The following is a 25760-nucleotide window of genomic DNA, read 5'->3' as shown; positions in this document are numbered from 1 at the left end:
TGAATCGCCCCCCTCTTTTAAGGGGTGCCCTAGACTTAGTGGGGCTTCCCACGTGGCACAATGGTAAGGAATTCGCCTGCCAATGTAGCAGACACAAAAGACATGTGTTTGATTCCTGGGCCCAGAAGATCCCCGGGGAAAGGAAATGACAACCCGCTCCAATATTCTTGCCTGAAAAATTCCATGGACAGAGGAACCTGGCAGGCTACAGTCCATAGAGTCGCAAACAGTCAGATGCGACTGAGCAACTGAGCACAACTCAGTTACAGACTCAGTAACTCACTTCCCAAGAATAGAGTAGGAAAAGGGAAAAACAGTAACTTTACAGTAAAACCTGGCCAACACTACATTAACCAAGTGAAGAACGCTAACATTATCAGTTTGTCATGTGGCCTATCTTACACCCCATGATTTGATAAGAAAGGCACAATGGTATTCTTCCCCCAAACCCATCATTTCAGGCTAATCATAAGAAAAAACAAAAACAAAAAAAACTAGATTGGGGACATTCTTCAAGATACCTAATCAGTAGTATTGAGGTCATGAAAACCAAGGACATAAAGGACAGAAACTATCATATTTCAGAGGAGACTGTAACAGAAACAGAACATTAATGGAAAAACTGGTAGGGAAAAAAAGGGGAAAAAAACTGGGTGAAATCCAAATAAAGTCTGTGAGTTAAATAAGTAATATACTCACATCAGTTTCTTTCTTTTTTTATAATTGAGGTATAGCTGATTTACAATGCTGTGTTACTTCACGATGTTCAGCAAATATTCAGTTATACATACATCTTCTTTTTCATATTCTTTTCCATTATGGTTTATTACAGGATACTGTATATAGTTCCCTGTGCTACACAGATAAGACCATGTTGTTTCATGTCAGTTTCTTAGTTTTTGACAAAAGTATGTTTAAACACATAGTCTCAGGATATTTACCATTTACAAAGGGAAAAATTACAGTACAGAAATGGAACAAATACCACCTTAACAAACCATATCAACTACGGTAAAACATATCAACATCACATATCAGATCCCTGATATGATGATGCACTGAGAAGGCCACAATATACTCTGCAATATTCTTTTTTTTTTCCCAATATTTTTTTTTTTGCAATATTCTTAAAAATATATCATCAGTCTAATCATGAGAAAACACCAGAGAAGCCCAAACTGAGAGACATTTTAAAAATTACTGATCAGTGCTCATTAAACATGACAAGGATAAAAAAAGTGACAAAGACTGAGGAACCACCAACAGACTGGAGGAGAACAAGGACTCACGATGAACTGCAGAGTGAAGTCCTGAAACAGAAAAGGGTTATTACTGAAAAAAAAAAAATGTACAATTCAAATAAGGCTTGCGGTTAAGTTCACAGTATTATACCAACATTGATTTTCTTATCTTGGTAATTATTTTATAGTTATGGAAGATTAGGAGAATGTAAACTGGTACAACCATTATGGAGAATGGTATGGAAGTTACTTAAAAAACTAAACATAGGCCCTCCCTGGCAGTGCAGTAGATAAGAATCCACCTGCCAATGCAGGGGACACAGGCTTGATCCCAAGATTCCACATGCCACGGAGCAACTAAGGCCAGGTGCCACTACTTCTGACCCCACACTCTAGAGCCCACATGCCACAACTACTGAGCGCACGTAATGCAACTACTGAAGCCTGCATGCCCTAGAGCCACAGGCTGGAACAAATGAAGCCCATGTGCACAGAGCCTGTGCTCAACGACAAAAGAAGTCACTGCAATGAGAAGCCCGCACATCACAATGAGGAGTAGCCCCTGCTTCCTGCAACTAGAGAAAGCCCATGCTCAGCAACAAAGACCCAGTGCAACCAAAAAAAAAAAAGCAAAAATAAATAAGTTTTTTAAAAACTGGAAAACTAAATATAGAACTATCATATGAACCAGCAATCCCACTCCTGGGCATATATCTAGAGAAAGCTCCAATTTGAAAAGATACACGCATCTCAATGTTCACTGCTGCACTGTTTACAACAGCCATGACATGAAAGCAACCTCAATGCCCACTGACAGGAGTGGGTAAAGGAGACGTGATACGTGTGCACAATGGAGTATTACTCAGCCATAAAAAACACAAAATAATGCCATTTGCAGCAACATGAATGGATCTAGAGACTGGCATACTGAGTGAAGTAAGTCAGATAGAGAAAGACAAATATCATATGATATTGCTTATATGTGGAATCTAAAAAATGGTACCAATGAATTTCTTTAAAAAACAGAAACAGAGTCACAAATGTAGAAAACAACCTTATGCTTAGGGGGAAAAGAGGGAGGGATAAATCGGGAGATTGGGATTGACATATATGCACTACTATATATAAGACAGATAACTAGTAAGTACCTATGGCACAGCACAGGGAACTCTACTCAAGACTCTGTAATGATCCATGCGGGAAAATACTCTAAAAAAGAGAGGATATATGTATATGTGTAACCCACTCACTCTGCTGTACACCAAAAACTAACAAAATATTCTAAATCAACTATACTCCAATAAAAATTTTCAAAAACTCCTGACTCTTTAGTGAAATTGCCAAACTTAGAACCCTTACCAATAATTATGTATTAAAATGGTATTCCAGCATTTACTTTGATTTCTGTAATTCAAACTTAATCCTATGGAAGAAATATTAAAATAATCAATACTGATTGCTCTGCAGTTAATGAATTTTTATGGTATGCCAAAATATTAGCAAATTGAGAGATACATTTTATTCTAAGCAATTATTGTAATAGTTCAAGTAAAAGGATGATTACCTAAAATGAGGGGCAAAATATCCTTTAAAATAAATAAAATTTTAAGGGGAGAAGTATCAGTTTTCACCATACATTAAAAGATATAATTATCTTAGCAAATCATTAACACTGAGGTGTAATAATGCTCCATGTTCCAATACCCAAATATATACAATAACTCATACAAAAAGAGGAACTACATGTAAATAAAGCATTCTTATTTCTATCAAACTTGAACCAATTTGCCTTCATCTGACATAACAAGACAATAGCAAAACCAACTAGTAAACCAGAATAAGCATAATTCATTCAGTATTTACTTGGTCTTTACCAAGTCTACACACTGTCCTAGATGCTGGGGATTCAGAAATGATTAAGTGGAAAGGCAAATATAGGAGCAATTTGACTTAACAAATATTTATTAAATATTAATAGTAGAAGATGAGTAAAAGATAACCCTACCTTGAAAAGTGTGCCCCTTTTAGAAAATCAATGAGTTCAAAATCTGCTTTTATGAAGTACCAAACAAGGTATCAAATTTAACTGCAAAGAGGGAAAGTCTTGAATCATTTTTTACTCAACATATTAATAGTCTTTTTTTGTGCTTTTCTTGAAACTGAAGTTCACATGATGTACAATATTATGTAAGTTACAGGTGTACAATATAATGACTCAATTTTTTTAAATTATACTCCATTTATAGTTATTATAAAATATTGGCTATATTCCCCATGATTTACAGTATTATCCTTATAATATATTTTATACTTTATAGTTTGTACTTCCTAATTTCCTCCTCCTTTTTGCCCTCTGGTTTCCTTGGTTTGCTCTCTGTATCTGTGAGTCTGCCTCTTTTTTTACAAATAGTTTTTAATTAAACAAGGCTAAACGATAGCAAATATACTCCTTCAGTTTGTGTTAATGCAAGAAGCTATTCAATCTATTCTGTTTGATTTATTGTAATAATTTCCAACATATAACCACCCCTTTTCTAATGATCCAATTATTTTCTTTATGACTTCTCATGGAATAACAGGCTTTTTTCCTCTTAAGTCTAATAGGCACTGTGAATCTTATATGTGATTCTCTCCTTACTTTGAAAAAGAAGCAAGGAAGAATGAATTCTCAATCCAGTTCTTTCAATTGTGAAGACCATTAAAATATGTTAAGAGGATAGTTCTCAACGTTAAGTGTTCTTATCACAAAGCAAACAAACAAAAATATCACAAAAGAACACAAGGAAGTTTTGGGAGGTGATGGATACCTTGACTGTGGTAATGGTATCACAGGTGTACGCTTATGTCCAAATCCATCAAAATGTATACACTAAATATGTGCAATTATTTGTATATCAATTGTACCTCAATAAAGCTAAAAATATCATGGATACTTTCAGAGTATTTTACTATAAGCTCTTAGTATCCCACCTTTATTTTCACCAGCTTATTTTTATTGTCCATTTAATGTATTATATGTTTTTATGTTAGTCACCTGAAATCAAGTACTTTGGTATGTATAACTTCAAATTTTATGTTTTCAGGCACAAAATCAAAGCAGCATCTTTCAATGCCAAGTCAGAGGACAATATTCAAATATCTGAAGTAAGAAAAGCTCCAAAGTTAATTTTATCTGCATTAAAATCACTGTACATAATGTGAGAAGGGGTCTTAAAGTTTAAACTAGTCTTATCACATCTCCTCCTTTTAATTACCCCGTAGTATGTTGTATTTACACCAGTTTGGCACTTATATATTAACACCAAATATTTTATATCTTCAAAGATTTGTCTTTGTAACCAAAGCATTCTTCTTTGAGATGCAAAAGTTTATTTTATTCGTCCAAAGAAGATACGCAAAAGGCCAATACACAAATGAAAAGATGTTCAATCAACATCACTGGTCACTAGGGAAATACAAAATAAAACCAAAAGAGGTAGCGGTTTCATATCCATGAGGATGGCTTATTATTTTAAAAAACTTTTTAATAAAAAATAACAACTAATGGAATTGATGCGGTGAAGCTGGAACCTCTGTGCATTCAGTCACTGTAGAAAACAGCAGTTCCTCAAAGTTAAACAGAGAACTACCATACAACCCAGCAATTTCACTTCTTGGTACACACCCATGAGAACTAAAAACAGGTTCTTAAAGAAGTACATGTATACACATGTTCACAGCAGCGCAATTCACAACAGCCAAAAAGTAAAAACAGCCCAAATGTCCATTAATAGATGAAAGGATAAATAAATGTGTTATATACACAATAGAATATTACTCACCCATAAAAAGGAATGAACTACTAAACGAGGAACCTCTAAAACATTATATAAGTGAAAAAAGTCAGATACATACATTTTACAATTCAGTTTATAAAATATTGAGAAAAAAATAAAATAAAATATTGAGAAGAGGTAAATCTACAGAGACGGAACACAGACTGGTGGTTAGCAGCAGCAGGGACAACAGGGGAGAGGAAGTGACTACTTAATGTGTAAAGGGTTTTTTCCTGGGGTAAGTAAAATCCTCTGGAACTTAGAAAACAGTGGTAATTTCGCAGCACTATGAATGTACTAAATGCCACTGAATTGCTCATTTTAAAAGTATTAATTTAATGTTACGTGAATTTCACTTCAAAATTTTAAAAGTCCATTCTAACCATCTGGGATAGAAATATTTACTAGCTGCATTAGACTCTTTCGTATAGTCTTGTTTCCCTTTTTATAAAGAAAAGCACACTGAACATAATTAATATTTTCCCGTCGACTCAGGATCATCACTGTGAACAACAATGAATATGTGAGTAAGTCACCCCTATTCTGTTTTAATTATCTCTGAGCCTAAGTTATCTTATCGGTGACATGTCACATTTTGGTTAGATCACACGATATTTAACAGTTTTAGAGCTACAGACACCTTTGAAAGTCTAATTAAGCTACAGATTACCCTAGAAAAATGTATGTATGCACATATATACATAGCAAATGACATACAAACTCAAGAAGTTCACAGACTACTACAAGCAATTCCCATGGGTTCAGCATTAAGGCGGCGATAAGGATACCTAGGGCTTCCCTGGTAGCTCAGAGGTTAAAGTGTCTGCCTGTAATGTGGGAGACCTGGGTTCAATCCCTGGGTCAGGAAGATCCCCTGGAGAAGGAAATGGCAACCCACCTCAGTATTCTTGCCTGGAGAATCCCATGGACAGAGGAGCCTGGCGGGCTATAGTCCACGGGGTTGCAGAGTCGGAAACGACTGAGCGACTTCACGTTCACTTTTCACTTTCAAGGATACCTAATTAGATTATCTCTATGATCCTTTCAGTTTTAAATTTCCCATTCTACTGCAGTCTAATATTGGAATAGCCTCAAGATCTCCATAGGTTCATGAAGATGCGATTTTTATACTTTGTGTAGTTTTATAGTTATCCTAGTTCACTGACAAGCTGTTTATTATGACTGCTAGTTGCTATCCAATACTTAAGAGAACTTAAACATCAAAAATTCAGTTAGATTCTAGTCAACAATTAGTACTATGTATCCTATGCTAGGCATCATAAGGGAGCAATAGAAAACAACCACAGTACCACTAAAGTTAAGACAATTAAATAATTACAAAAAAAGAAAATACCTCATTAAGTACTAACCTGGGATAGTGAAAATGAGCCAAAAAGAATTTAGATAAGAACAAGGACAGGAGGAACTCCCTGGCAGTCTAGTGGTTAGGACACTGCTCTTCCACTGTAAGGGGCATGGATTAAATCTGGGGTCAAGGAACTAAAATCCCACATGCCGAATAGCCCAGGGGGCCCGAGGGGACAAAGACAATAATAATTTGGACCAGTTGGAGACAATTTCATGAAAGAACACTGGAGTGCACAGGAAGAACAGATGAGATCAAAAGGGTACCAACAGGACATCATGAACATAGGCAGAGCAGGTATAATAAAATCTGTATGCTGGGCAGTAATGAGAAATAAGACCTCATAGATATGGAGGGGCCAATCACAGATAAGCTTAAAATTAAACAAAATAATTATTTGCACCAACAACAAAATAAAGACAATCTACAGAACACAAAAAAAATCTGTGAATCATATATCTGACAAGGGGTTAATATTCAAATATATAGCTTTAAAAACTCATACAACTCAAGAGCAAAAAACCATACAATACAAGTTAAAAATGGGCAGAGGATGTGAACAGGTATTTTTCCAAAGAAAACATACAGAAGGCCAACAGGTACATAAAAAGCTCTCAATATCACTAATCATCAGGGAAATAGAAATCAAAACCACAATGAGATATCACCTCACATCTGTTAAAATGGCTATTATCAAAAAGAAGAGAAGTGTTGGCAAAAATGTGGAGAAAAGGGAACCCTTTCATACTGTTAGTAGGAATGTAAATTGAAGTAGCCACTATGAAAAACAGTAGAGGTTCTTAAAAAAAAAAAAACTACCATATGATCCAACAATTCTACTTCTGAGTATTTATCTGAAGAAAATTAAAATTCTAAAAGATATATGCATCTCCATGCTCACTTCAGCATTATTTACAACAGCCAAGATAGAGAAACCACCTAAATGTCCATCACGGAAAGAACGGACAGAGAAAATCTGAGATACACACATACACATAAATACACACACACACAATGAAGTACTATTCAGCCAAAAAAGAGAAGAAAATCATGCCACCTGGGACAACATGGATGGACCTTCAGTGAAATAAGTCAGAGAAAGAACACCATGTGGTCTCACTTATATGTGGAAACTTGTGGGGGAGGGGTCAGGGAACAAGCTGGAGATACATAGATTGGCTGTTGCCAGAGCAGGGACTCGGGGTAACTAAATAGGTGAAGTGGATCAAAAGGTATAAACTTCTAATTATAAAACAAATGTCACAGGGATGTAATGAACAGCCAGGTGGCTGTAATTAATAATATTGTATTGCACACTTGAAAGTTGCTAAGAGTAGATCATAGTTTTCATCACACACACACACACACAAAAATCTGTAACTATGTATGGTGACAAATGTTAACCTAACTTATTATAGTGATCATTTTACAATATATACAGCTATCAAATCATGTTGTACACCAGAAACTAGTATGTCAATTATACCTCAATTTTAAAAAGGACATATTTGCAAAAATAACCCATGGTAAAGAAGTCAAAAGGGCTTCTCTGATGGCTCAGTGGTAAAGAATCCATCCACCTGTCAATGCAAGAGATGCAAGTTCGAACCCTGGGTCAGGAATATCCTCTGGAGAAAGAAATGGCAACCCACTCCAGTATTCTTGCCTGGGAAATCCCATGGACAGAGGAACCTGGCAGGCTATAGTCCACGGAGTTGCAAAGAGTCAGACACAACTTAGCAACTCAACAACAAAGAAGTCAAAACAGATGTGGAAACAGAAAGGGACAAATAGGAAGCTTCTGGAATGTTAGAAACTTTTATAGCTTAGTCCGAGTGGTTGATAAATTTGTAAAATTTTATTTGTGCACTTTACTGTCTGTATACTTTACCACAACTGAAAAAAAGAAAAAGACACATAAATAGTTGCCAAATAATACAGCAGTTTTGTAAGTTTGAATAGGTAACAGAAGAGTGATGTGCTAGGAGATAAATCTTACAGTAATATGGAAGAGGAACTGAAGTGGGAGAGGAAAAGTCAGCCTTTTAAGTAACTCAGAATTAAGGTAATCATACTAGCAAACACTTATAGAACACAATATGCCAGGTAGTGTTCTAAGAACTTTACATTTAATAATGCTTCTAATCTTCTTAACAACCCTATGTGACAAGCCTATTATTATTATCCCCATTTTACAGATAAGGAAGCCAAGGCCCAGGTTAAGTAACTGACTGAAGATCTCTTAGCAATGAGCATATCCATGAAAAAAGAACTTTCTTTTCGTCACTCACACTACACATATACCTATAAATATACAACAAAACAAAAAATTAAAAATGGCAATCTCAACCTACCAACAAGAATAGGGACTGAAACAGTGCTTTACCAGGCAGGGATGGAGTGCGTTCAGCAGCAACATCCCTTTTCCCCATCCTGTAACTTCAATATCAGTACCATCCTGTCCCCAGTTTCAGTCAGCATTCCACCTGACTATAAACCTCACTTAGCAAGGACATCTTCTGCCCAATCACCCTTACATGCCCTATTCCTAAAATAAGGTTTCACAAAATTAAAAAACTTTTCAAGAATGCTAAAGATCTTTGGAAAAGAGAACACAAGGGTAAAACCATTTAAAAAAGAAACTCCATGACCTCATGATCTATTGGATGAATGAATATAGGTGAGGAAAGAGAATAAAAGAAAAAAAAAATCCCAGTTTCTAGTTACAAGACTTTAGAAAGGTTTGAAAAATAAATGTCCATAAAAAGCTTGTACACAAATTTTCAAACATCTTTACTTGTAACAGTCAAAAACTGGAAATGATGTAACTATCAATAAGTGAATTAATGGTATATCAAAACACATGGATATTACTAAGGAACATAAAAAAGAACTGCTGATACACACAACAACATGGATAAATATCACAGACATTATGCCAAGAGAAAGAAGCCAAGCACAAAAACACTGTGTGATTCCATTTCTACATAACTCTAGAAAAGACAAATCGAATTCACAGTAACAGAAATCACATCAGTGGCTGTCTAAGAATAAGAGGGGAATGAGACTGACTGTTCAAGAATTCTTAGATGAAATAAAAATCTTCTATATTTCACTAGGTTGATGGTTACAGTCAGTGATCTGTACGTTAAAAATGTGAATTTCACTGCCAAGTAAACTGTTGTTTGTTTAGTCACTAAGTTGTGCCCTTGGTAAAGTTACCTTTTTTAAAAAATGTTTTGCAAGAAGAAATGAAAAAGATGAGTTCTTTTTAGATATGTTGAACCTGATGTGCCTATAGATAACCAAGAAGTACAAAACTCAGACAGGCAGTTGGATATACAGGATGGGGCTGGGAGAGGCACTGGAAAGGATAGGGAGAAAAAGAAGACCAGAGAGAGAAAGAAAAATATCAAGTGCTAAGAGACATCTACAGTTAAGGGAAGTCAGAAAGAACCAGTAAAACAAATTTTTAAGAAGGAGATGATCTAAAAATAAGCCCTTTTCTTCCAACCAAGGTAAGAAGACAATTTTACAGGTCAGAGTTACTTGTTTCCTTTAATCTTTTCTAAGGTTTTCTTATAAAAATCCCTACTCCTGACTCACTTTCAACTTGAATTTTCTATTCTCAACAGCTAGACTCCCTTTTATTCTAATTACCAACACCCCTATGACGAGTAATTCACATACCTAAAAAGAAATGCTCACTAAGAGTAATAGAAAGGCATAGCACATACACTAGCATTTCATGTACAAAGAACTGATGCAAGACTCTCACACTCAAAAAATTAGAGAAAATGAGGTGGATGAACCTAGAGCCTTCTATACAGAGTGAAGTAAGTCAGAGAAAGAAAAACAAAAATCATATATTAATACATATAGACAGCAAGATCAACCCAGTCAATCCCAAAGGAAATTAATCCTGAATATTCACTGGAAGGACTCAAGCAAAAGCTCCAAAATTTTGGCTACCTGATGCAAAGAGCTGACTCACTGAAAAAGACCCTGATGCAGGGAAAGATTAAGGACGGGAGAAGGGAGCGACAGACAGTTTGAGCAAACTGCGGGAGACAGGACAGGGAAGCCTGGCATACTGCAGTCCACAGGGTTGCAGAGTCGGACACGACTAAGTGACTAAACAACAACAATGGAATGTAGAAGGGTGGTACTGATGAACCTATCTGCAGGGCAGCAGTGCAGATGCAGACACACAGAACAAACTTACGGACATGCTGGTGGGCAGTGAGTAGGAAGGAGAGGGTGGGACAGGTGGAGAGCAGCATGAAAACATACACACTAACCTATGTAAAATATTAGCCAGTGGAAATTTGCTGGATGACTCAGGGAACTCAAACCAAGGCTCTGTGACAATCTAGAGGGGTGAGAAGGCATGGGAGGGAGGCTTAAAAGTGAGGGGACATATGTATACCTGTAGATGATGCATGTTGATGTACAGCAGAAACCAACACAATACTGTAATTATCCTTCAATTAAAAATTTAAAAATTTAAAAATCTAAAAGAAGAATGAAAAAAATTAGAGAAAAGATTCAGTAGAGTGATACAGGCAGGAACCCAGAGAGAAGGCAGTAAAAAACAGAATAAATAAATAAGACACAGCAGATATTAATCTGTGAAACTTTAAAAGGCAGTGAAATTAGTCTATACTTGTAACATTTCCCAAAAATCTTGGACAAGAAATGTTATTTACAAGAATACCACTGCTAATTCATTTAAGTCTAATTAACAATATTAAGTCTAATCAACAATATTTGATTGATTATTCAATCAGTTTTTTTTCCTCCTTCTACCCTACTGCCAAATAGTTTCTACCCAACCAAATAAGAGTACAATTCAGGCTTTACAGACACTCCTGGCTCCACCACTTACTGGCTATGTGAACTTAAGCTATTTAACTTCAAGAGCATCAGTTTCCCCCCTATAAAATTCAACTTGCTATTTGCCTTTCAGAGATGTTACGAAAAACTTAAATAAAACATGTATTAAAAATTAATAACGTGTGTGTGTGTATACACACATATAAAGTAGTACCTGGCACACAGTTAAATGTTCAATAAACAGTGGGTCTTATTACTACTAAAATTCTAATCATAAATGTCACATAATTCATTTTTGAAATGACTAAATAAGCTGTAAATCAACATTATTTATCATAGCTGAAATATTTCAGTTCTCCTCTTCAGGACATACTGCACTTTTTTACCCTCTCTGTGAAATCTCTTAAGACCACATAACTTGTTTTGGCCAATGAATGACAAGCCAAAATGATATGACCCTCTTCTAGAAAGACACTTTAAGAACCAATGAGTTATTAGCAATAGTCTCCTTCCCATGGCCAGAGATCATGGAACCGTGTGATGGAACCTCCATTAATTTGAGATTCTACATAGTAAGAACAAACAGAATGCCCCACCAGCCCACACTATATACACATCATGTCAAGCAAAAAAACGCTGGTCCTGTTAAAAGTCACTGAAATCTTTGAACTGTTTATTACCACTACATAACCTGTCTCTCCTGACTGATACACAACCAAAGCCAAAATCACTATCTTTCCCTTTTCTTTGAAAAATTAGAGTCACTCTTAACATATCCTTTCCCCTACCTCTAGTGAACCGACTTCCATCAGTATTTCTACCTTAATCAAATCCATCATATGAGCGCTACTCTTTATTTACAGGATTCTGCAATGACCTTCTAACTAACCTCTTTATGTATAATTTTTGCCCATCTATTCTCTGCAGTAATTCCAGAGTAATCTTTTCAAAATGAAATCTGATCATACCATACCCTTGCTTTTTTTTTTCTTCATACCCTTGCTTTTATATGATTTTCATATCAAATAGGAGCACAGCAAAAATGGCCCATCAAGAAATAACTGTAAGAGGGACTTGCCTGGTGGTCCAGTGACTAACACTCTACACTCCCAGTGCAGGGGGCCCTGGGTTTGATCCCTGGTCAAGGAACTAGATTCCAGATGTCACAACTAAAAGATCCTGCATGCCGCAACTAAGACCCAGTGCAGACAAATATTTTTCTAAATTAATTTTAAAAAAAAAACACGGATTAATTTTTTTTTTCATTTATTTTTATTAGTTGGAGGCTAGTTACTTTACAATATTGCAGTGGGTTTTGTCATACATTGACATGAATTAGCCATGGATTTACATGTATTCCCCATCCCGATCCCCCCTCCCACCTCCCTCTCCACCCGATTCCTCTGGGTCTTCCCAGTGCACCAGGCCCGAGCACTTGTCTCATGCATCCAACCTGGGCTGGTGATCTGTTTCACCATAGATAATATACATGTTTCGATGCTGTTCTCTCGAAACATCCCACCCTCGCCTTCTCCCACAGAGTCCAAAAGTTAATTTTTTTTTAAAAAAGGAAAAAAGAAATAACTGTGAGAAATGCTGGCAATGTTCCGTATCTTGTTGTGCATGGGAGTTACATGAGTATATAAATTTGCAAAATTCAACAAGCTTACACTTAATATTTATGCATTTTGCTGCACTAATTATAACTCAATTAAATAGTTTAAAAGATACATGGCCCCAAAGTAGTTTTTCAGCTTCATTTTACTGAATTTCCATTCCAAACATAAATAGCCCACCGCCACAAACTATCAGTAATTACACTCTTAGACATTGCTCCTTCATGCTCTCAGGTATACAATTTCCTTTCCACTCCTACTTTTCTTCAAGATTCATACAATATTTCACTCCCATAAGGGGTCACTCCACCTAAACATTCCTTGACTTTCCTTCACTTGTACAATAACAGCTCTTTGTAACTTAGTTATTCACTACTCCAGTGAGTCTCAATAAGAGGTGATTTTACTCCCCAGGGGGCACTTGACAATGTCTGGAAACATTTTTAATTGTCACAACTGGGGAGAGGGAGTGCTTCTGGTATCTAATCGGTAAAGACCAGGGATACTGCAAATGATCTTATAAATATACAACACAGACCCCCACAACATTGAATTATCCTACCTAAAATGTCAATACTGCCATGGTTGAGAAATTCTGCACTGCGTTTTTGTATGATATAATTTGTCTGCAAGTCTGTTTCCCTGCTAAACTGAAAAAACGGGAGAGATTAAGTCGTACTCATTCCAGGATCCCAGCATAGTACCTAGCAAACAGTATTCAAAAATGTATAATAAGAGATGTCATCAGTAAACCTATTTTGATAAGCACAGTGCCTGGAATGTAGCACTCAAAAGATACATAACAAGTACATGTGTTATTACAGAATCTTATTTTGATACTAAAGCTATACTGTATACTAGCTACACTGGTAGTCTTTAAATTTAAATTCCATCAATTACCATTCTGATTTGATGCTTTCATAGTACAAACCAACAGATCATAAACTATAATCTATGCGTTTCAAGCAGTTAAATTGAAACTGATTTCTACATTAAGTTAAGCTTAGACCAAATATTGAGTAAACCAAATAGCTTAATGACTATGTTTCAAAAGGATTAAAAGAATAAAACTTAAAAAAAAAAAAAGTTTTAATCACATATCACAATGCCACCTGAATAAGATAAAGCAGAATAATAGAAAACTAAAATTTGGGATACCATTTCACTTAATATTAATCCAATATAATTTATATTAAAAATACCATAATGGCAGTATACCTCAATGTATTGCCAAAAACAATTACAGTTTTTGTATTACTTAATAAACATTTTGTATCTCAACAACAGAACCATTTTATTGGTGATAACTGGATTTATCACCTCTAAGATAATCATAAGATACATTTTAGATGTTTGCTTAGTATATCTATTTCACTATTCCTCCCCTAATATATTCCATGCCATCTCCTAGAAGGTTGAAAGAAGATGTGTATTTACAAGGCTCTTAAATTAACCAGATGCCTTGTTAAATTTAGTTGTTTAGAGTAGAAAGACTGTAAAATGTTAGGAGACTAAGTATTCAACTTAAGGAAAATTTTTGAGAGAATGATTTATTGTTAAAATATCTGCATTCCAAATCTGATAAATAAAAATGAAAGTTCTTAATTTGATCCCTATCTAAAGTTCTCAAAACATTTAACTGCCAATGTGGGTCCATTCTTGTTGATTGAAAAAAAATGCAAAAAATCACATTCGGTCCTTCTTAAAGACACAAAACCCAGTTCACTTCTGATACTGAAACTATTTTTGCCAACAAAGGTCTGTCTAGTCAAAGCTATGGTTTTTCCAGTAGTCATGTATGGATGTGAGAGTTGGACTATCAAGAAAGCGTCAAAGAACTGATGGTTTTGAACTCTGGTGTTGGAGAAGACTCTTGAGAGTCCCTTGGACTGCAAGGAGATCCAACCAGTCCATCCTGAAGGAAATCAGTCCTAAATATTCATTGGAAGGACTGATGCTGAAGCTGAAGCTCCAATACTCTGGCCACCTGATGCGAAGAACTGACTCAATGAAAAAGACCCCGGTGCTGGGAAAGATTGAAGGCAGGAGGAGAAAGGGATGACACAGGATGAGATGGTTGGATGACATCACCAACTCAATGGAAATGAGCTTGGGTTAACTCCGGGAGTTGGTGATGGACAGGGAGGCCTGGTGTGCTGCAGTCCATGGGGTCGCAAAGAGTCGGACACCACTGAGTGACTAACCTGAAATGAAACTATTAATACTAAATGCAAAAGCAAAACAAAAAATAAATTTAAAAACCCACCACCCTTATCATTGATTTGATGATTAAATAATAAACAATGTCTATTTCTTATATATTCAACCAAAGAAAAACTCATTTGGTAACAATCCATTATTTAGGGTTTTAGTAAAACTTATTTTACTACAGGAACAAACTATCTTGTAAAGCTTATTCTTCTAACTTATCAAAGTATCTAATGTACATTACAAAACAAAATTCTTGTATCACTATTTTTTGTTTTCCCCTAAAACCATGCTATTTTTGAACACAGTGATTTCTCCAGTCTACATTTGTATGCATATCTATAATGAGTTCAATCAAAGTATCACATAAACAAAGAAATATCCAAATTCTATACTTTCTACTGTTAGCATTCAAGTTTTTCTACTACAGAACATTTCTTTCCTAACTAGAAAATTTTCACATCTTTTCCTTCTTAAAATCCTTTTAGCCTTAAGTTTTATGGCATTACTTCATAGAACTGAACTTTCATACATAATACACAAAACAATTTTGTCAGTATCTAAATTAAAGATAATGTAAATCCATGGCTGATTCATGTCAATGTATGGCAAAAACCACTACAATACTGCACAGTAATTAGCCTCCAACTAATAAAAATAAATGGGAAAAAAAAAAAGAAAGAAATTAAAGATAAAAGAATCTTTTCATTACTGTTTAAATTATTTGTGTTTTTCCAGGTAATGGAAAAATTACCATCGTTAACAATCACATAAAGAATGTTAAAGTGAGCACATTATACTGTACCCCGGGACTCAGAACCCTTGAATGTTAAGAAACAACTAACTGAAATAGTGTACTCCTATGAAGAGATGGTCTCTATAAAACATCACAATCATCATCTACCATTTACACAGCAAGAGTTTATTTAAATTCTATATATTAAATACTATAATAAATACCATACAGAGTTTTCCATGCAATGTTGAAGAGTCAAGTTTCCTTATCAAGTACAATTACACATTAATATAAGTTATTACAATCAAGGATTATGGATGCTTTTGGCAAAGAGACAAGGCTTTTCCAATTTTGAGTGACACTAAATTCCCAAGTGTAAAAAAGGAAAAAAACCTTGACCTTGTTTAATAATGCTGTTCATCAACTTTTTTCTGAAACTTTTCTCAGTTTTCATGGGAATAAATTGGAAGAAATCAATCCAAAATACAAACTAGAGGGACTTGCAACTACTATCGTAAGTCGATTAAAAATATCAACCAAAACATAAGGATATTATTAGACAATGCACAGAAGTACACTGAAATTTTTCAAACATACTCAATACATTTAAATAGTCATAATAATAAACTTCATTGAATTACATGTTATACTTAATAGTTTATATCTACATATGCCTCAAATAAAAATAAAATATATTTTATTATGCTCCAAATAAAGTTTTGCTTTTTTTAAATAAATTCTGCAATTGGTGAGAAATTGCCCTCACATACGTAAGATGTGACATTAGATATGTGATAATATATTCCCCAAAATAAAAACCTCAGAAGTTATCATCATACCCCAAACAGCTGGCATCCTACCCAGGACTTACTAGACAGAGTCTTCAGTACCCTACAAGATTTGAGACCTAGGAAAGGTAAATATGTGCAACATAACTAACAAATAGATGAGAGACTAGAATCAGGAGAGCCTGAAAGTAGAGCTGTTCAAAGAAAAAGAAAAAATAAGCATACTCAGATATGAGGGTTCAAAAAGAAATTTCAAAACAATTTAACTGTGTACCCAGAACTCATAAAAATAAAGCCAAAAGAAGTTTCCCATTATAATGCTCACCTTTACTTACACATCACACTCTGACATTTCCCCATTATTTTTTCATTAAAAAAACCTGGTGTTGTGATCCACTAAATTGAATAGACAAGTCACTAATGGGTCACAACCTAAAATCTGAAAAGAACTGGTTTAGAGGAACTGACAACCACAGGAAGGTCCTTGCTTTCCTCTGAACATCTAGTTTGAGAATACCATTTAAGAAGTGGAAAAAATGAAAAGACAGAATTCCTCCACAGCAGGGACCAAGTCTTGTTGGCATATAATCATCACTTAACATTTGCTGAATTAATATACTGTGGAATATAAAGCATGTTCAAGGTGAGACATACCTACAAAACATACTAGAAAATGCCTTATGAGAACATGACTACTTCTTGAATTCCTTCAAATCCAGTGACACTGAAAAGAGTTTCAGGAAGTAGAAGTCTAAGATTTAGAAGTCTCCTTGGACTGCAAGGAGATCAAACCAGTCAATCCTGAAGAAAATCAACCCTCAATATTCATGGAAGGACAGCTGATGAAGCTGAAACTCCAAAACTCTGGCCACCTGATGCGAAGAGCCAACTCACTATAAAAGACCCTGATGCTGGGGGAAATAAGGCAAAAGTGAGAAGCGGGTGGCAGAGGATGAGATGGTTAGATATTAATAGCATCACTGACTCAATGGACATGAATTTAAGCAAACTCTGGGAGATAGCGGAGGACAGAGAAGCCCGGCAGGCTACAGTCCATGGGGTTGCAAAAAGTCAGACACAAACTTAGTGACTGAACACCAACAACAACCAAAGGGAAAGGAAATTTTGTCTTCAAGACAGGTTTACATCCAGCAAAGGAAAAAGAAAATCTCTTACAGAACCACATAGTAGTTCATTATAGGTACAAAAAGGTTGCAAGCTACCCTTGGTTAGAAAGTGTAACCTTTTCTGGGACTTCTGTGATGGTCCAGTGGCTAAGACTCTGAGCTCCCAATGGAGGGCACGAGGGTTTGATCCCTGGTCAGGAAACTAAATTCCACATGCCACAACTAAAGATCCCGCATGCAGCAATGAAGATCGAAGATCCCACATGGTAAGTAGGACTCAGCCAGCCAAATAAATAAATATTATTTTTAAAAAGAAATTATAACCATTTCTTTCAAAAATATGTTATATGCATATATATACACACACACACACATACACAGATATATATAGAGAAAGAGAGCTCCAAATGTACAAATCCAACTTCAAATAAAAATTATGGAATATAATTTATTCTTAAAAATTAAGACTCCCTATCTTCATTTGTAAACATTTATTAAGTGGCCAGTATGTGAAAGCCAACATCTTATTGAGTGTTTACTATGTATCAAGCAATAAGTTAAGTACTTAATAAGGATTATCCCATTTAAACCTAACAACCTTATAAAGTAGACATTATTTTCATTTTATAGACCAGGAAAAAGTGTTCAGTCACTCAGACGACTCTTTGCAACCAGGGACTGTAGCCTGCCATGCTCTTCTGTCCATGGAATTCTCCAGGCAAGAATACTACAGTGGGTTACCATTCCCTTCTCCAGGGGATCTTCCCAACCCAGGGATTGAACTTAGGTCTCCTGCATTGCACGCGGATTCTTTACCGTCTGACCCACCAGGGAAGCGTGTCACTCACTCAGTTGTATCCGACTCTTTGCGACCCCATGGACTGTAGCCCACCAGGCCTCTCTGTCTATGGGATCTTCCAGGCAAGAATACTGGAGTGGGTTGCCATTTCCTTCTCTGAGCCACTAGGGAAAGTGAAGCTTAAAAAAGTGACATAAAGAAGTCACACAGCTAATAAATGGTGAAATTAAGATACATTAAGCGCCAGTTTATTATTGGTGGCTACAGATCCAAATATTGTCCTCCATATCATTATCTGTTGATGCTTTTCTCAGAAACTGAATTTTGCATGTGTCTTCCTTAAATGAAGTAATTCATTTATTTTTGAATCTGCACTAGTATGAAAGAATACTAGTTCTTTCATACTATTCAAATTATCATATTGAATAATTTTATCAAAAGGAAAAATCCCCTTAACTTTAAAGATAAGTTAGGGTACATTAAATGTAGTTATGTTTACATAACAATGCCAGTGGCATTGATATTTTTAACAGGCTATATATTTATTATGTAAAGTGTTTAGTAACCTGTACTTTCATTAACTTTATTTACATGCCAAGTACTTTATATTGTGAAAAACCTTTCCACCTTTTATGGGCTACTCAACTTTGTCACTAGGTAAGAGGATGCAGCCTTAAACTCTATTTCAGAAGAAAAAGTCTTCTTCTAGCACAAACAAGAGAGACTGATATAAAAATAATTGTTACCAAATGTTGACAGAACACCCCAATTGAAACTGTTTCTAGTCCCTCCATACAATTTTTAAATTCATGTGGATTTTTTAAGAAGGTATGAGACACTTAAATGATATTCAATATTAATTTTTATCATTAAAAATTTTAATCCAATATAATGGATTTGTATTTTTTACACCTACATTTTATTATCTATTTTTTTAGTTCTACCAGTTTATTGCTACCAACCCGTCTCCCTCCACCCTCATGCATGCATGCTCAGGCATGTAACCCCATGGACTGCAGTCCACCAGGCTCCTCTGTCCATGGACTTTTCCAGGCAAGAATACTGGAGCAGGTTGCCATTTCCTTCTCCTACACTTATATTTTAGAATTTGAAATCTTGAACAACATAAAAAATAATGCAGCCATGAACAAGTATAGAAACCTAAAGGTGGACGAACATACATTGGCACTCTAATACAACAATCTCACTTTTATTTTTGACTAGGGAATTGACACTTTAGAAGAGATTCATTCATATATAATCCGGAACTGAACAGCAGCCCTTAACTAATACATATAAAAAAGCTCCTAATTTCTAAAAGGTTAAATTAGTATGAGTGCAATTATTACAACAGACTACTGATAACCAAAAGGATATACAGAGGAGAGATAAAATGATTGTAATATTTGAAATGGTCAAATGAAAAACAGAATTTATTTCCAGGTAATTTGAGTAACAGATTAATCTCAAATGTAAATTCAATGCCAATAGAGGGCCCTCTAGATAACTTCTGGAATTACTAAGTATTCATATCCATTGTGTGCATGCTAAGTCGTTTCAGTCATGTCCAACTCTCTGTGACCCTATGGACCGTCACCCACCAGACTCATCTGTCCACGGAATTCTCCTGGCAAAAATACTAGAATGGGCTGCTGTGCCCTCCTCCAGTTCCATATCTACTAAGTACTAGCAAATTCTTAAATTACACTTTTTATGGTTAAGAGTATTTGGTTCTTCCAGTATTTTGCAAGTAATTAGGTTCTTTCATACTAGTGGGATGGCATCAAAACATGGGATCAAGTATCATGCATATACTTTGATATGCAGAAAGCATGGTGTATACTAACATGGTCAATTAACGGCATATCTATTGTTCTCCCAAAATATACATTACAGAAAATACAGTAACTACTTTCTATTCAGTTCACTCATACTTTTGGTCCTGTATATTGTTATGTTTCTTTAAAACCTCTCAGAGTTTAAATGTTTGAGAAAATATCCTTTAATTTGGAAAGATACTTATTTACTGTCAAGATAATTCTATATAAAACCTTTTAAAACCAAATTGATTCTAACAAATTTTTCCATCTATAAAGCATGAGAATTATAACAAAATTAGCAAATCAGATACGAGAATGCCAAAAATTAAGTCATTAAAAGGGAATTCAGAGAGTCAGTTGTGAAAGAACAGGAAGTGATGTCCACTGCCATTTTGTAGATGAACTATTTAGAAACACAAGAGGTACCATACTAATCTGGAATCAACCAACTCAGACTAACAGTTCTCAGTATTCTCTTTCTGACAGCAGCATCAGAACTCAGCTGCCCTAACTCTCAGTTTTTCCCCTAATAATGAATTTATCTAACTGGTCATGAACATAATTTTACCACTTTTAGCAGAATTCCTACCAACTATTGACAAGAGTCTCTTTATAATTGTTCTAAAGAGTACTTCTTAGTTCCAGCATTCTGATGTATAGCAAGTAGTTTAACTATATCCTGTCTACATCCTTAAGTTTTGTAGCCCTTATTGATAAATACCCTCTCTCTGCATCTTTGAAAGACAAAAACAGACACTCTTTAATAAGCAGTATGCTGGGGTTTACACATGCTAGTATATATGAATTAATTATCAACAACAAGCCATAATATAGAGAATTAAACTTTATGTCAGTTTGCCATAGCGCGAAAACTGCCCACCACAACATGCAGCATTGTGCCATGAAATAAAGATTCAAATGAGAAGTGCTGTTTAAGTTTAAATGAATTCAGATAAAAAAATCAAGAGAATAAAGAAAGCAAGAATTCCATTTGCCAAGTAAAAATAATAAAAACTGACTTAACATACTATTAACATGTCCTCCTATATTAAAATTATGAAATAAGATAGAAACTAAATTTATGCTTAACACTACTACTACCTCTAACATCTTTAAATCCTTGTCTTAAAATGGGTTTCAAAATGCAACAAACACCAAAAGAGCTCCGATGGACAATGTAAAATGTAGATGGCAGGGAAGTATTTAGAAACAAGTCAGCCACTAAGTAAAGCTTAAACACTAAATACAACTTGCTGTTAAAATGTCAAGACATGGTCTCTGTATTTAGCCATCTTCATCACTCTGTGTAAGTTATTTAATTATATGAATATTCAAGTATGGAACGTTTTGAACTCACTCCATCAGTAAAGAGAAAAGTATCAACTACAGACTTCAAGACTACTCTTTGGTCACAAGAAGAACTTGGCAACATACTTCCAGAATGTACATTTTTTAAAATTTATTTCTATTCTATTAAACAAAACCAGTAAGTACTACTGTAAACCAGATAAGATGATTTGTCTTAAACAAATATGACATGAAGCAAAAGTGGAAAATTGCTTTTTGACCATAGAATATTCTACTACAGCATAATCAGGCAAATTAACGTTTATTTTTCCCTTACACTAAGAAACAAAGCATTTGCAATAGAAAGGTGTGTAGCCTAATCATTTTGGGAAGATTCCAATTTCGACGTATACAAAATAGTATTAACCCTAAAAATTCACAGCTCAGGGAGAAGCAATGTCCATCAGACATCCTGTCTGTACAGAATAATCTTGAATAATTCTTCAAGTACTACAAAAGTCATAGGAAGAAAAAAAAAGTGGGAAATCAGAGAAAACAAAGTTATTTTACTTGAATCTTAACGAAAACCCAATATGCTCATACAGAGTCAATCTAGTGTTCAAATGAGAGAGCAAGAGAGACCATCAAAACTGTTCCTAACATGGCAGGGTCCCCCTTGAATGGCCATATCCCCCCAGTAACAAGCGGAACAGATATACTTCCCACGGACAGATCTCAGAGGAAGAGTATTAAACCGGTACTGTTATCGATTTAAAACCAAAGGAAAAGGGGTAACCTTTCTAAGGGAAGCGCCATTACTTCCCTCTCCAGCTCCCCCTCCCTTCAGTGTATACACGGGCCTGTGTATGAAGAAACTGCCTTGGACTTCTGCAGCACTGCAGCAGACTAAAGGATGGGGAAGGGTAGGGGGAAAGAAACGCTTCCATCACCCCTACAGAAGTGGGGTACAGAATTCCCGGGGAGGGGGAAGGAATCTACCCAGTAGACGACCCAGAGCAGTCTCCCTTCTCAAGAATACACAGACACTACAAAGGACAAGGAGGGAGGAGCAGAGGGATCAGAAGGGAAGGGGACCTCGCGCCTTTAAGTCGGGGTGCACATCAACCCTGTCTCCCTAGGAGGGCCACACCTTCCTCGAGACATCCCCTTCCACCACCCCTTCCGGTGACCCTCAGGAAAGAGGAATGCAATTGCTCTTGCCCCTCAAAACAGGAGGGCGCCTAGCTCACCAGCTTCCTCACCCCACCCACAGAATCACAGACCCTCCTTGTCTCCCTCCCCCACCCCACCCCCACATCCCAGCTTCCGCGCAGCGGCCAGAGTGGGCCGAATTTCCCCGCCCCCTCCATGTCTCCCTTTCCCAAAGCAGAGGTGCCCTTACCCTTTCGCCGACAGGTCTGGGGCGGAGTAGGCAGGCGCAGCCCCCTGCAGCGCCGGGGGAGCCGCTACGCTGGAGGGCGAGGAGTGAGGAGGAGGAGGGGGCCAGGCGACAGACCGCCGCCCCCCCCCACCCCGGAGCCCCAGCAAGCCGCCCAGCCCAAGCTCTGCGACAAGGGGCGGGGGGGGGGGGGGGGGGGCGAGGGGACGACCGGGGTCGAGGAGGCGCCCTCAGCGCTTGGGCTCAGCTAAGATGGCGCGGGGAAGTGCCGGGAGCCGCCGCCGCCGCCGCCGCCGCCGCCGCCTCGGGGGAACCGGCCCGGGCCTCGGCCGCCTCCTGTCCTCACACAGCCGAGGCCCTCTCGGTCCCCCGCCGCGGCCCCTAGGCGGGCGGGCTCACGCACAGCCCTCCGCCACCACCACCACCCCTGGGAAGGGGGCGCTCACAAAGGGAAGAGAGGCCCCGGGCCGGCCGGCCGGCGGCGGGGCGGGGTCCCCAGGGGCCGGCGGCCTCAGAGGTTGCGGGTGCCTCGCGCTCTCGGCCCGCGAAGGGCGCAGGCAAGCGGGACCCCTCCTCTCTCCTTAGGCAGGCGGCGGCACCGACTCACTCTCTTTGCCACCCTCCCTCTCTCTCTCCGAGCCCTGAAGCCACAGAGCCCGGCCGCTGCCCAGATTCCCCCCCTTCCCCGACACCACTCCCCTCCTCCCGACAGTCATCCCAGTCTCCGATCTCGCGAGATTTCCCGCCTGACAGGCTCGACCCTGCGCGAGACAAGACTGCGTACGCGTGCACGCCCTCACGGGAACGCGCGAGTGCTTACACTGGGCGGAGTCTCACGAGTGTCCCCGAGTTTACAGCCTCTGTCCAGCTCCGGCTCGCTCAGCTGGCGGAGCTCTTCTGCCACGCGGGCGTCAGGTGCATTTATTTCACCCTGAAACCTAAGAAAGAAGAGCTTAGCTGCTCTCCTCCGCCTCTGCTTTTCCCACTTCCAAAGTATCTGCCTCCCCCCCACCCCAATAACCCTGAGAAGGAAGTTTTCCCTGACTTGTTGAATAATCCCCTTCTTACACACCTTACTTCAATCCCTCCTTCAGAGATAAGCTGGTCAGCGTAATCAGTATATAATTGAGTTTTTCAGATTTGAAAAGTTTATAATAATTTTTGGAACGGTAATGAGAGTTAGAAATACAGATCTACACCATCCTATATGTTAGCGATGGTAGAAAAAGGACAAATTCTTTAATAAAAGTTTTTGTGGAGTGAGTAGGCTGAGTAATAAGAGCAGTAAACAAACTGAAAAGTTCTAAGAGGTAGTGCTTCTCATTTTTAGTAATGAAAACCTTTTTTTAAAGGGGAAACCTCTTCAGTGGGCCACAAAGAGCAATTTTATTCAAAAACCAAAAGGTATGCCTAAAGTGCAGTCATAAAAAATCTTTTTTCTTCAGTGTATAAAACTGAGATAAATAGATCTGTCGTGTGGGACTTGTGAGTGAATATGTACACCAGAACAGTAATTGGAAGTTAAAATAAACTAGGCAAGTACGTTGGCTGTGATCAGAAAAAACTAGCTCTCTGCTTCAGCGGGATGTATGTATAATTTGTTCTCAATGTTCCCTCTCCTAGTAAGAGTCCTTGCTTTTCAAGTCTGTCAGTCATTACTGTTTTCTTCTATATCATCAATCATTCTCAAAGGGGCAACTTCCCCTCAGCATGAAAAACAAAAAATGCCCTAATTTCTTCTTCTTTGAGGTTGAAGGAGAGATTACAATCTTCACCTTACCTCTCCTTCACAGACAAATTCTTGGAAAAGTTGTCTATCATCCCACCTCCACTGAAAATGAAAACTTTGATCCTGCCAAGGTCAAGAGTGACTTCCTAGTTATGTCTAGTGGAGTATTCATTTTAATCCCTTCCTTCTTGACATCTACAATAGTTGGCATAGTTGATACTCCTTTCATCTTGAAACTTGTGTTCCTTTTATGGCTTTTTCAGCACCGCTCACAAACAGTTTTTCTTGTACCATCCTGTCCCTGGAGCCCCTCTCCCGCCACATACCCCTTAAATAATGCCCCTCCAATCCTGATCCCATTTTCTGAAAGTGTTACAGCAAGAATGTTCTCTTCTGGTTACTCTGTACATTTGGGAATGGAAAGCGATTGATGCTTTCCTGTAGTATTTGTTCTTAATTTTTTATAGAAAATTTCAAACATACAAAAAAGGAGTCAGAATAGTAAACCTCGTGACCATTATCCCAACTTCAGTGGCTATCACGCCTCATCATTCGTGTTTCACCTGTTTTCCCACGACACTTTCCCTCACCCCATGGGGGTTTGTTTGTTTGGCTGTGCTGGGTCTCCTTTGCTGCATGCAGGATTTCTCTAGCTGAGGCGAGCAGGGGCTACTCTTTTTGTGCACGGGCTTCTCATTGCAGTGGCGTCTCTCTTGCTACAGAGCACAGGCTCTAGGTGCACAGGCTTCAGTAGTTGTAGCATGAGGGCTCCATAGTTGGGGCGCATGGACTCAGTTACTCTGTGGCACGTGAACCTTCCTGGACCAGGGATGGAACCCCTGTCCCCGGCATTGGCAGGCCGATTCTTATCCAGTACCACCAGGGAAGTCCACCCCCATGCACTTTTAAGTAAATCTCTAATAAACCATGAGAACATTTCACCTGTAAATATGTACTTTAATATGTATCTCTGATTTCTGATATCTCTGATAT

General features: G+C 37.5%; 1 protein-coding gene across 2 annotated transcripts in view; it reads right to left on the bottom strand.

Moving 5' to 3' along the window:
• The window catches only part of TAOK1 (TAO kinase 1), a 96473-nt gene extending 73282 nt beyond the window's left edge, over positions 1 to 23191 (bottom strand). Inside the window, exon 1 of one of the 2 annotated variants that reach the window (XM_061142964.1) lies at positions 23042 to 23191. The gene's annotated coding sequence lies outside the window, so the exon portion shown is untranslated. The remainder of the gene's footprint in view (positions 1 to 23041) is intronic. The other variant, XM_061142966.1, reaches the window with a different exon arrangement.
• Positions 23192 to 25760: the final 2569 nt, after the last annotated feature.

This window comes from Dama dama, chromosome 5 (genome assembly GCF_033118175.1).
Source record: "Dama dama isolate Ldn47 chromosome 5, ASM3311817v1, whole genome shotgun sequence".
NCBI classification, from domain to species: Eukaryota; Metazoa; Chordata; class Mammalia; order Artiodactyla; family Cervidae; genus Dama; species Dama dama.
The sequence above is the reverse complement of the archived record's forward strand: the minus strand, read 5'-3'. Positions and strand labels throughout refer to the sequence as shown.